This window comes from Ctenopharyngodon idella, chromosome 24 (genome assembly GCF_019924925.1).
Source record: "Ctenopharyngodon idella isolate HZGC_01 chromosome 24, HZGC01, whole genome shotgun sequence".
NCBI classification, from domain to species: domain Eukaryota; kingdom Metazoa; phylum Chordata; class Actinopteri; order Cypriniformes; family Xenocyprididae; genus Ctenopharyngodon; species Ctenopharyngodon idella.
In genome coordinates this window covers 11,419,794-11,431,988 of record NC_067243.1, presented here as the reverse complement: position 1 = coordinate 11,431,988, position 12,195 = coordinate 11,419,794, and positions in this window count along the sequence as shown.

Sequence of the window (12,195 nt, the reverse complement as noted above, 5' to 3'; positions counted from 1 at the left end):
AATCTTATTTTTATTATTTATTTATTTATTTTTTACATTTTTACACTGTTTTTCTTTAGACTTTTCCATGGACCCCCAGTTTGAAAACCCCTGATCTATGCAAAACTCATCTGTAACTTAGATAATATTGCATTTATCTTAAATAAGCTCTTAAAACAGTTACCTTATGTTTATGTTTATTTGTATAAATAGGCTACTTATTAAAATCAAGTTGCTTCAATATGTCATTTCCCCCCTTTTTTTACATAATTGCCTACTACCATAATATAAGCATATTTATTATTATTTATAATAATAATATTTGTAGGCAGTATTGCATTATTATTATTGCTATTATTATTACTTTATTTATATGTTACTTCTAAATTTTGTGCACCAGTAAAAAAAAAAAAGTGTGTGCACGTGAAACAGAGTGGAAGTGTGCATATGTGTGTGCGTGTGTGTGTGTGAAGAACAATTGCATAAGTATGCTACTGAGTCAGAAAGTGAAGTGTTGTGATTCAACCTTTGTAAGATCTGTTTCTCGGCCTCTGTGAGTAACAGCATGTGTGTGGCCTCAGTGTGGGCAAAAGGAGACACTCCCTCTTTATTACATTTTTCCCTGTTCCTCACACTTACCATACAGAAGGATATAATCTAAAGCAGAAACAAGTCACACTGCCACAAACCTGCATCCGAGTCATTGTCGATTGTCTGCGCTGTGACAAAGAGCAACTTGTGAATAAATTACATCTCAGAGGGAACACTGTTCTACATTTAGCATTTGAAATAAACAGTGACTGAATTAAATTATTATTATACAAGGGTGTGATTAAACTGGTGGTCACTTAATGGTCAGAGTTGTGGGATGCTAACACAAGAGCTGTTGGCTTTTTCCAAAGGAACTGGGGAGTTACTGAATTGATTTTTGCTCACTGTTCTGGCTTTGAGTTTCACATGTTCTATAGTCAGTCTAGTGATAATGTAGTGTAAATTGATTTGGCTGAGTGTTTGCTAAGCCAATTAACAACAATTAACTACACAAGTCATTCTATGAGATGGTTGTTTCCAGATAAGTAGGGTAATTTTTATATCTTTATAAGATTTTAATAATTCTGATTGCAAGCACAATAAACCTCATAAGAATCAAAAAATGGTTAATTTCCCATAGATTGGAGTAAGACCATAGATGTCTCTCGAGCTGTCACTATCTTTTTTGGCGCTCTTTAATGTGGCATGAACCGATCATCACTTTACTAGTTACAACACAAAATAAACATGAATGAACATCAGAAGGTATGTTGAAAGATACAGTACAACTTACCGAAATCTGTATCATGTCATATGTAATCGCTCCATCAGTGTTTCAACCACAGAAACACATCAATAAAACAGCTTGTAAACAATGTCACATTTGCCATCACATTTACCTCAGAAAAGCCATTCAGTGTCCAAAAACTCGTTAGCCAGCTAGAAAAATTGACTTAGAGAGGAGCATTTTGCTAAATATATGCACTATATTGCATATTCATTGTAGTTTTACTTAACCTGTTCTTCAATATTGAATGTATTTTTGAATAAATCCTTTTTAAGACAGCCACCAATTAAATGTTTATATAAAAAAAAATGATAATAATTAGGCTATGTCATTAAAAATGTATTGTAATGTTATTATTAAAACTTGCTTATGTGTAATTTAGCCTAAATGTAAGTAGCCTACAAATCAATTAATCGTAACCTTTAATATTATAACGATGTACCAACTGGCTCCCTGTTTACAGCATTAGTTGAGAGATATTTTTTCTTTGAAGAAATTTGCTGTGTACTGTTAGTTATAGGCTAGTGTCATTTTTTTTAACTCAAGCAAATGTTGTCTTTTCCATAACATAACAGACTTACAGAAAACAAAATCTTACTGAAATGTTTGAACAGTAGTGTGTGGTGGACACAAGTGGAACCCACACACAGATTTTTTTTTTCTTTTTAGGACCCAAATCATATAATTATTTGTTATGACTTTGAATTTTAATATGAATCTGACCCTAGATTAAAGTTAATATTAAAGGTGATGCAAGCAGTTTGAAATGCCACAAAATGTGTCTCTAATTTGCATCAAATTACAAAACAATATGGCTAAAAAATCTGTGTAAAATTGTCCTTCTTAGTGCATATAATATACCGCAGGGATCTTCCACAGGGATCTGCATTCATGAAGCACCAGTGATTTAGCATACAATTCTTTACAGCCAACTATGTGTCAACCGACAGGGAGACTCAATTCCTGTGTGAAAACAAAATGTCAGAGTACGCCTCATATGATGGCGTGTTTTGGTATTTTTTGCTTCTGTTTTTGTGTTCCAAAGGGCGTTGACTTGCACTCTGTCTAATGTTAAGGGTGAAATATCATCATGTCCCTCATTCAGGCCAATTCATCAATGTCAGGAATCCATTTTAGGGCACCCATAGGGACAATTTTGCTTTCTGCTAGCAGAGCTTGTGTCTTTTAACCAACCAGAGGAACCTTTTTAAAACCCCACTGTCATTCTCAGGAGGTTGATGGGTGTGTCCGGGATGACTCCAACAAGGCTGGTAGAACATCTGCTGGTAATGGAGAAGATGGACCTCCACAAAGTGGGGTCAAAAGATGAAGATTACAAGCCGGGAGAAAACTGCTCTCTGTGGACCGTGACAGTGGGCTCCTCGGGTTCTTTTCCTGTCATACTGCAGATCGAAGAGGATGGTGAAGGTCTTATTTTAGGTGACCTCCTTTTAGTACATAGATGCATTTATATGAGTTTCAGTTCACACACCCACACACACACACACACACACACACATATATATATATATATATATATATGTATGTATATAAATTCAGGCTTGATGAGCATAAGAGACTTCTTTCAAAAACATTAAAAATAGTAATGTTTCCAAACTTTTGATCGGTACTATATAATCTGCTATATATCTGATTTGCGTTCAAAATAGATTTTTAGGTCTAAAAATATTGACTATTATATAAATGCCTGCATGATTATGTCTTTGAGTACAAAACTGCATCCAAAGCATTTTAAGAATAGCATAAAGGTCATTTTATTGCTTTTATTATTACTTGTTTTTATTGCATACTTTTTATCGAAACAGCATAGATAATTCCTCCAGAATTCCAGAAGACCATAAGAGCAAAAAGAGTAAAATATGACTAAAACAAATGATGAAATAAAGTTAAAGCCATTTCAATTTAATCACAGGTGCCTTCCACTTCTTTGATTTTGATAAGAAACAATAATCACCTCCTACTGAAAAACACCCTCCAAACATTAGGCCCCTTTTTATCACTTTTTTTCCCCTTGTCTATTCACATACAGTAACACTCACACTTTTTTTTTATTTTTTTATAGATTTTCCTTTTCTTTTGCGTGCCAAGCACTTTGAAGTAAGCTTGCCTTCAGATCTACTATGTGTGTGAGTGGGAGGACAATATTTTCATTAAACACAGCACAAAACGGCCTTCTTTCAAACCTATTTAAAGAAAAAAAAAAAACTTCTAAAATGCTGCCAGTGTTTCAAAACTTTGCAGATTATGAATACATGTACAGCATTATTTAGCATTATTATTAATGTGTGTGTTCTTTTGTTCAGGGAATTACATTAAACAAAATAAGCCAATCTGATGATATAGTCTCTTATACAGTAATGTAAAAGATAATTTAAACATGGGTTACTGAAATGCAGTGCCTTGATTCTGTGGCAGTTACTGAATCAAATATGAAAATAGGGGGAGATCATCTGAGAAAATTGAAATCATAAATGTAGCCAGCATTCTATATTTCAATTACTGTCTCCAAACATAATGTATCTATTTTTATTTTGCCCAAATAATAAGTACATGACAAGCTTTCATATGCAGAAGGAAGGAGTTTTAAAATAATTTACTTTTTAATTTAATGACAGAAACAGGGTTTATCATTATAAAATAAATAATGAAATTATAAATCCTAAAGACAACTTCTTCTGGTAATTGCATGCTGGGGATTGTCTTAAGGGAAGCTTAAAATACGATTAATTTAAAGTGTAACATATAATCCTATTTAAGCCACAAAAACATTAAAAAGCAGCAAGTGGGGCCCATTGCTCACTGGGCTATGACAAACCTAAACCATGTTGAAGCATTAAAAAATGATAAAGAAAACATTAGACCTTCAGTGTGGTCCATAGACTAGTGAAAATCCTATTCTCCATTTTTTTATTTAATACAGTTTATTTAATTGTAAATTATATTATGAGAATAACAATTTGAGTGAATGTTGAAGTAAAAAAAAAAATAATTTTATCTAATTTCAGAGTGTATTTAATTTGTTCCTCCTTTTGTTTTAAAGAGGACCTATTATGCCCTTTGATTTTGTTTTTGAGGTCCACTAGATTTTCATGTCCAAAAAACACATTATTTTTCACATACTTTACATTGTTGCAGCACCTCACTTCCTAGTCTGTAAATAATGCTCTGTTCTGGTCTCTATGAAGTCCCTCCTTCTGAAAAGTGCAATCGAAATTGCGATTTGGCAAAGACTGCGATTTTTTTATGCACATCTTGTCAGTGAAGCACGGCTCTGTGATCAGTAGTAAATGCTGCTCCTTCTGAAAGCCAGGGGGCGCTCTCGCACAGAACCGCCAAATATGCCCTGCAGAAGTAAAATAATGCACATCGTTCCAGGAAATTAACATGGGCATTATACTATCGCTGTAGCTGAATAAACAGAAGATTGAAACACTTTGATTGATTAAACATGACTAATAAACACACGACTACAACAATATATGGTTTATCTGAGTTCTTCAAACCTTCTTGGGTATTTTCATGTTAATAAAGTATATTTATAATGCAATTCTAATCGACATAGCCTTTATCACTGTATAGAATACTATGAAACAATATGTTGTGTGTCTTATTCTATGTAAGAAGCCACATCATCTCACAGAAGGATGTTATTTCAAACACTCGACTGACGTTATGAAGTGAGTTTGGAGTGAAAATATGTTATTAAATGTCTTTTGTTGGACAAGAGGTTCATAAATGCTTCTCATTGACGCGTTTTGCTTTTTCAAATGCACGTTATAAGTGATTCAAACTCGCAGTGCTTTCAGATGGAGCAGCATTTACTACCGATCACAGGGTGTGCATGAAAAAATCGCAGCCTTTGCGATTTCATAATCGCACTAAGCCAAACGGCTTAATTAATTGTGCATCCCTAGTGCTCTGATTGGTCGGCTGGATTGGTCACCGCTTTGAGCATGTTTGGGAAAAGTCACTACCTTTACCATTATGGCGAGTTTCAACACGCTACTAACTAACTCAACCAGGCCTCGCCTCCTTTTTTTTTGTGTATGCCTTGAGCGGGAATTATTTAAATGAGGAATACTGTGATGTGTAGATTACTGGAAAAAATTACAGGCAAAACATTACAGGCAGTTCAGAAACAGTGCACACTGATGAATAACTCCCTTTAGAGTAACTTTGTGCTTTATAACTTCACAGACTTTTTTCATGCTCAAACAGCAACATTACACACTAAAGAACATTGACAATGTAAAAAAGCATAAATTGGTCCTCTTTAAAAGTTGCATTAACTGAAAAACAGTTTTTTTTTTTTTTTGAGCGTTCCAGGTTTAAATTATGTTTTTAATCTCAGAGCTGAACCAAGCCAACTGCATTTTTCCAACAGAGAAACATATAGCTCTTTTGACCTCTAAGATCGCATTTCACCCTTTTGCCTGAAGCATCACCAACCATAAACCAATGACAACCAGAGACTCCATCCCGGCACAGTGTTTGCTTGACCTTATCTATTGAACATTAAGCATCTGCCGTTGCCCAAACCAAAGCCATTTATCTGAGCCTTATTCAATTATTTCTTTCTATCTTGAATCATAGTGGAGACCAAAATGGGCAAAGATGTCCATTAAAGGGCTTGCAGGGTCCCACATTTGGCCTCCAAGTTGCTTCGTACTCCCTGCAATGAATAGCAATAAAACAGAAAGGCACGGCAATTATGGGGCTTTATGACCTAGCCGAAGTGAATCATCTCAGGCCACAACAGATACCACATCCTCTGCCACGTCCCCCAGCTAAAACATTCCCCTCTGCAACTAATGGCAGCAAATGGAGATGCACTGACAGTTAGTATGTGGTCTGATCTAATAACCGCCAGAATCGGGCTGTAATGTTTCTGTTAGAGAAACATTTGCACCAAAATACAACAAGAAAACACTGTTTAGAATAAATATAAGCAAAGTGCACTCCCAATTCGAATAATAATTGTTTATCAGGGTGACGTGAATTTGCAGGACTCCTCCGTGATAAAACCCACACATTTGTGATGTACTTTCATTCATATAGGCAACGACACGTACAGAACATGCTAAAACGTGTCTGACTTTTAGACTTAATTTACCACATGATACAAAAAACAGCACATATTTGGCAGCGAATTATAATTTATTATTTATTTTATAATGATAAACCCCATTTCTGTCATTAAATTAAAAAGTAAATTATTCACCCGAACGATGAGAAAATAAAAGACACTGAAATTTCCGATTCGGATGGCTAAGATCACAGACTATGGGCCAGATTTACCAACAGCTTGCACCAGCGCAAACCCTCTTTTGGCATAAAAAAACTACTTTCAGGATTTACTAAAGACGCGCAGAGAAGAATTAGCGCTGAAAAGGCGTGGACACAGTTATTTTTGCAGCTGACCTTATTGCATATGTATTTGTAGGAGTTTCCCTTTCAGACGCAAAATTTAGGGGAGGAGAGTATTTAAATGAATCATGCAAGGTGATTTACTAAGGTTTGTGCTACTCAATTTATTGGTATTTGCGCCATTATTTAACGACGTCTTAAACCAGGCGCCAATTTGTGCTACTCTTGGTATATTGCATTGGTCATTATGGAAATGATCTGGCTGCGTCTGTGTTCTTAATTTGCGCATTGTCAGTAAATGTCCACTCCCATAGGCGCTTTTTTGGAATTGCGCTCTCACGCTAATTTGCCCAGTTTAGTATATCTGGCCCTAAAAGTGCAAAAAAGATCCTACTGTATGTCCATTGCCAATTTTGAAATGTTTGAAACAAAAATATGTTCTAAGAATGTTTTGCTAATGTTCCTATTAACTATAAGTTATTTCTGAATGTTTTCTGATTATTCAAAACATCCATTTTTTTTTTTTTGAGAGAACATTATTAAAGACCAGATAACTCTGAATAAACGTTCTATAGATGTTACTGGAACAATTTTACTCAGAACTTTGAACGTTAGCCAAAGTTCCAAAGTAGCTGGGAAGCACTGCTTACACAGTATTCAATTTCATAATCAAGCAGCATTCTGTTGGTCAGCATGGCAAATTCATATTAAAAATGAATGAATTCTGTGTGGGCAGGTTTTTCAAGTGGTGCTCACTGCAGAGCCAAATGACAGAGCTCTCCCTCTCTGGATGTAATGGGTGGAGCTTGAACTAGTCCAGCTCCACCCCTTAATGGGTGGAGCTTAACTTAATTATGTTTAGGGATAGGGTTATGGGTAAGGTTAGGGTGTGGTTGGACCTTCAAGCTCCATCCATTACGTCCAGAGAAGGGGAGCTGGACATCTAGCTCCACCCACTGCCTCTCAAATTTTTCACCCTCAGGCAAATCTCCCAATTTCACTCATGAAATATTTCCGAGCAACAGTAAATGTGACCACACCTTAATATCGGTGAATGCTGAAATTTACCCATAAAACAATTATCCGAATCAGGATATGTCATAATTTATTACATTGCGCAGGCACGTCGTCTTTGGCACATTACCTTCTTGGAGAGATACAACTGCTGGGAATAGTGTGCTGCAGGCATTGTATTAAAAGGTCACACACTCTCTCACACACAAACACCAGCACAGGACTCAATTAGTGTAATGCACTGGCTGGAGCAGAGGTGTTCATTCAGGTAAAAATGAGGTGTCTTACTCTTTCTGAAGTATTTACAGGCTCTCAGAGCCTCGAGAATGAAGGATGGACTTTGGATAGGGGAGATGCTGCGCTGGCTATAGTCCAACTCAATTGCGCGCTTACATTTTCTTCCCCTCCTTCCTCTTAAAGGATTAGTTCTTCCAAAAAGGACAATTCTGGCATCATTTACTCACCCTCATGTCATTACAAACCCATATGACTTTTGTTCTTCTGTGGAACAGAAGAGGAGACATTTTGTGGAAAATAAGAAGCCTAGCATTGAGTCTTTTTGTAAATTACAAGGAATGGCAGTGCAAGCTTTTAAAAAATGCAAACGTATCATAATAGTCTAAAATAACAATCTTCTGAAGCCATAAGATACCTTTGTGAGAGGAACAGAAATTTCATTATTCACTGATAATCTACTCCTCCAGTTAAAGTAATAGTTCATCCAAAAATGAAAATTCTGTCATCATTTAGTCCCCTTCAAGTTGTTCCAAACCTGTATAAATTTCTTTGTTCTGCTGAACACAAAGGAAGATATTTGGAAGAATGTTTGTAACCAAGCAGATCTCGCCCCCCATTGACTACCATAGTATTTTTCCCCCTACTATGGTAGTCTCTGCTTGGTTACAAACATTGTAAACAGGTTTGGAACAACTTGAGGGGGAGTCAATGATGACAGAATTTTTATTTTTGGGTGAACTATCCCTTTAACTGTTTGGTCTTAATGATTCGTTCAGGACTGAATTGGTTCTTGAGTTCAAATCGTTGACATTATTCAGTAGATTGAAAGCAAAAACTGAATCAGACGTGGACGAATCATTCAGACCTGTTTTGGGAACTGAATCAACTGAAATGTTCAAAAGAACGATTTGTTCACTAATTGGACAACGCTAAAGTCCCATTCACAACGAGAACGAGAACTATAATGTTAGAACTATATTATCGTCAATGTCACTTTAAATGCTCAAGCTCTTTAAAGCAGGAAGGATTCTGATTGGCTGTCAATGCCTTTATTAATCATCAGCTGGAAAAAATCATTCTGAAAGTGATTCCAACAATATCGTTTCACCTACACAACGTACAGTAGTTGTGGTTTGGACTCTGCTATTCTTTTATATTTAGATTTTTAGAACTAGAACTATTTTTTAGAACTATATCTTTACTGTTATCATTATAGTTATTATTCTTGGTGTGAACGGGCCTTAATTCTGTTAAGAAACTATACCAGTTTTTGTCATTTTGGAAGTTATCACCCCTCTTCGTCAGTCACTTTCTTTATTGAAAATTCATTTTATAAGAAAGTAAGTCATATTTAAGGTGTCTTTAGTGAATGGCTCCAAAATACATGAGGGAATCGCTAACAAACCATCAAGTTCCTTCACAATGATCGTGATCTGTGCTGCAGGTGCCGTTGATGGGCGTGCAGATGTTGTCAACTGTGTTGTTTTGTGTTGTGTTGCATTACAAAAGTGACGAGAGTCCCCAGTGTCTATCGTGGTTTTTAAGTGTGGCGGTCCTGTGGGAGCTGCGATGTCTGATCTGAGATGGGTTGATTTAGCGCTAAGCTGATAAAGAATGAGAAAGCCTATAGGGAATGATAAGTACACTTGCTTCTTGTTGACGTAAGACTGAGGTCATTTTTAATCTCATTTTATTCTATTATCAGCTTTGATAGTGAGTGCTGAAATGACAAAGAGAGGGATAAAACTGATGTAGGCGATTTAATACAGTGTTCATTTTTATTTCATTTATATGACTGTTTTCCTGCTGGTTTGCAGTTTGTTTTAACTGAGCTGCAAAAACCAAAGAAATTGTAATATAATTAAAAAACACAATTGTTAAATCCTCAAACAAACATTAACCATTTAACAATGACAACCTAAATAATATTTAATGTAATTTATGACTATATGCTACATATGCATAAGCTACCTAAAACAGCATATATATATATATATATATATATATATTACAGTTGTGGTCAGAATTATTGGCACCCTTGGTAAATATGTAAAAATAAATCTGCATTGTTTATCCTTTTGATCTTTAATTAATAAAATTAGCAAAAATCCAACCTTTCATTGAAGGAAAAGAATTGAAAGTGGGGGGAAAATCACATTATGAAATAAATGTTTTTCTCCAAAACACGTTGGCCACAATTATTGCCACCCCGTTATTCAATACTTTTTGCAACCTCCTTTTGCTAAGATAACAGCTCTTAGTCTTCACCTATAATGCCTGATGAGTTTGGAGAACACCTGACAAGATATCAGAGACCATTCCTTAATACAGAATCTCTCCAGATCCTTCAGATTCCCAGCTCCATGTTGGTGCTTCTTCTCTTCAGTTCACTCCACTCATTTTCTTTAGGGAAGCTTCAGATGCTTCATTTTGTGCTCAGTGACACATTTTTGTGTTGGTTTTGATGTTTGTTTTGTATCATTGTCCTGATGGAATATCCAACCACAGCCCATTAATGGATTTCTAGCAGAAGTGGTCAGGTTTTGATTTTTTTTCTGTTGGTATTTGACAAAATCCATGATACGATGTATCTGAACAAGATGTCCAGGTCCTCCAGGAGAAAAACAGGCCCACAACATTAAAGATCCAGCAGTATATTTAACCGTGGACATGGGGTACTCTTTATCCCTGTTTGCACCAAACCCATCAAACCCATTTTTTTAGTTTCATCTGGCCATAGAAGCCGGTCCCTTTTGAAGTTCCAGTCTTGTCTGACGACTGAATATGCTGGAGATTGTTTCTGGATGAGAGCAGAGGATTTTTCTTGAAACCCTCCCAAACAACTTGTGGTAATGTAGGTGCTGTTTGATAATTTTTTTTAGGCTTTCTGAGACTCAACTAATCTATGCAATTCTCCAGCTGTGATCCTTGGAGAGTCTTTGGCCACTCAAACTTTCCTCCTCACTGCGCATTAGGATGATTTAGACACACATCCTCTTCCAGGCAGATTTGTAACATCTTTAGTTGATTGGAACTTCTTAATTATTGCCCTGATGGTGGAAATGAGGATTTTCAATGCTTTAGCTATTTTCTTACAGCCACTTTCTATTTTGTGAAGCTCAACAGTCTTTTTCTGCACATCAGAACTATATTCTTTGGTTTTGCTCATTGTGATGGATGATTAAGGGAATTTGGCCTTTGTGTTTCCTCATGTTTATACTCCTGTGGAACAGGAAGTCATGGCTGGACAATTTCATGTTCATGATCACCCTGGTGTGCTAAAACAAATGTAAATATGAATGGAAAAATACTTCAGAGATATTTTACTGATTAAAAAATTCTAGGGGTGCTAATAATTGTGGCCAACGTGTTTTGGAGAAAAACGTTTATTTCATAATGTGATTTTCCCCCCACTCTCAATTCTTTTCCTTCAATGAAAGGGTAGATTTTTGCTAATTTTATGAATTAAAGACCAAAAGGATAAACAATGCAGATTTATTTTTACAGTCATCTTTGATCATATTTACCAAGGGTGCCAATAATTCTGACCACAACTGTATATATATATATATATATATATATATATATCATTCATATTCATTTGCATTTATTGATTTAGCAGATGCTTTTATTGAAGACACCTTACAAATCAGAGTAATATAAAAAAGTGCTTCCATAACAAATCTCAATGGACTTGCATACTGCTATCTAGAATAATAGCCTACTTCACATTCTAGGCCAACACACAGCCATGTCATATGGTCCGACATGACTCGCCCCGCTGGGGTCAGCCATCCACGCCAGATAAACAATTTTTGCAGCAGACAGACATTTAGGAACAAAACACACTCCACGGTGTCCAATCCTAGGATCTGGCCCCATCAAAATGCAGCAAAAAAAAAAAAAAAAAAAAAAAAAAAAAACAGAGCTCATTAATAGACATTACACCATTATAGCTCCCACTGTTTATATGTTCAGCATAGCGAGAGAGCAGGAGAGCCGTAGGGTTAAAAATGCTAGCGTGTTGGCAGTACGGACACAGTTGACAGGCCGCAGCACTACAGAAGGAAGAGATATGGTGCATGTCCGCAGGCATGGGTCAGTCTGATGGAGGAAGCACGGACGATATCTTCTCTCTTTTCATCAGCTGTGTTCACTCCAGCAGAGCATGCTGGACCATGTCCCTTGATAGCTACGCCTTTCGCACCCACCACACGCTGATGGTGCCGATAGAGTGGGTTTTTGAAAGAAATGTACTG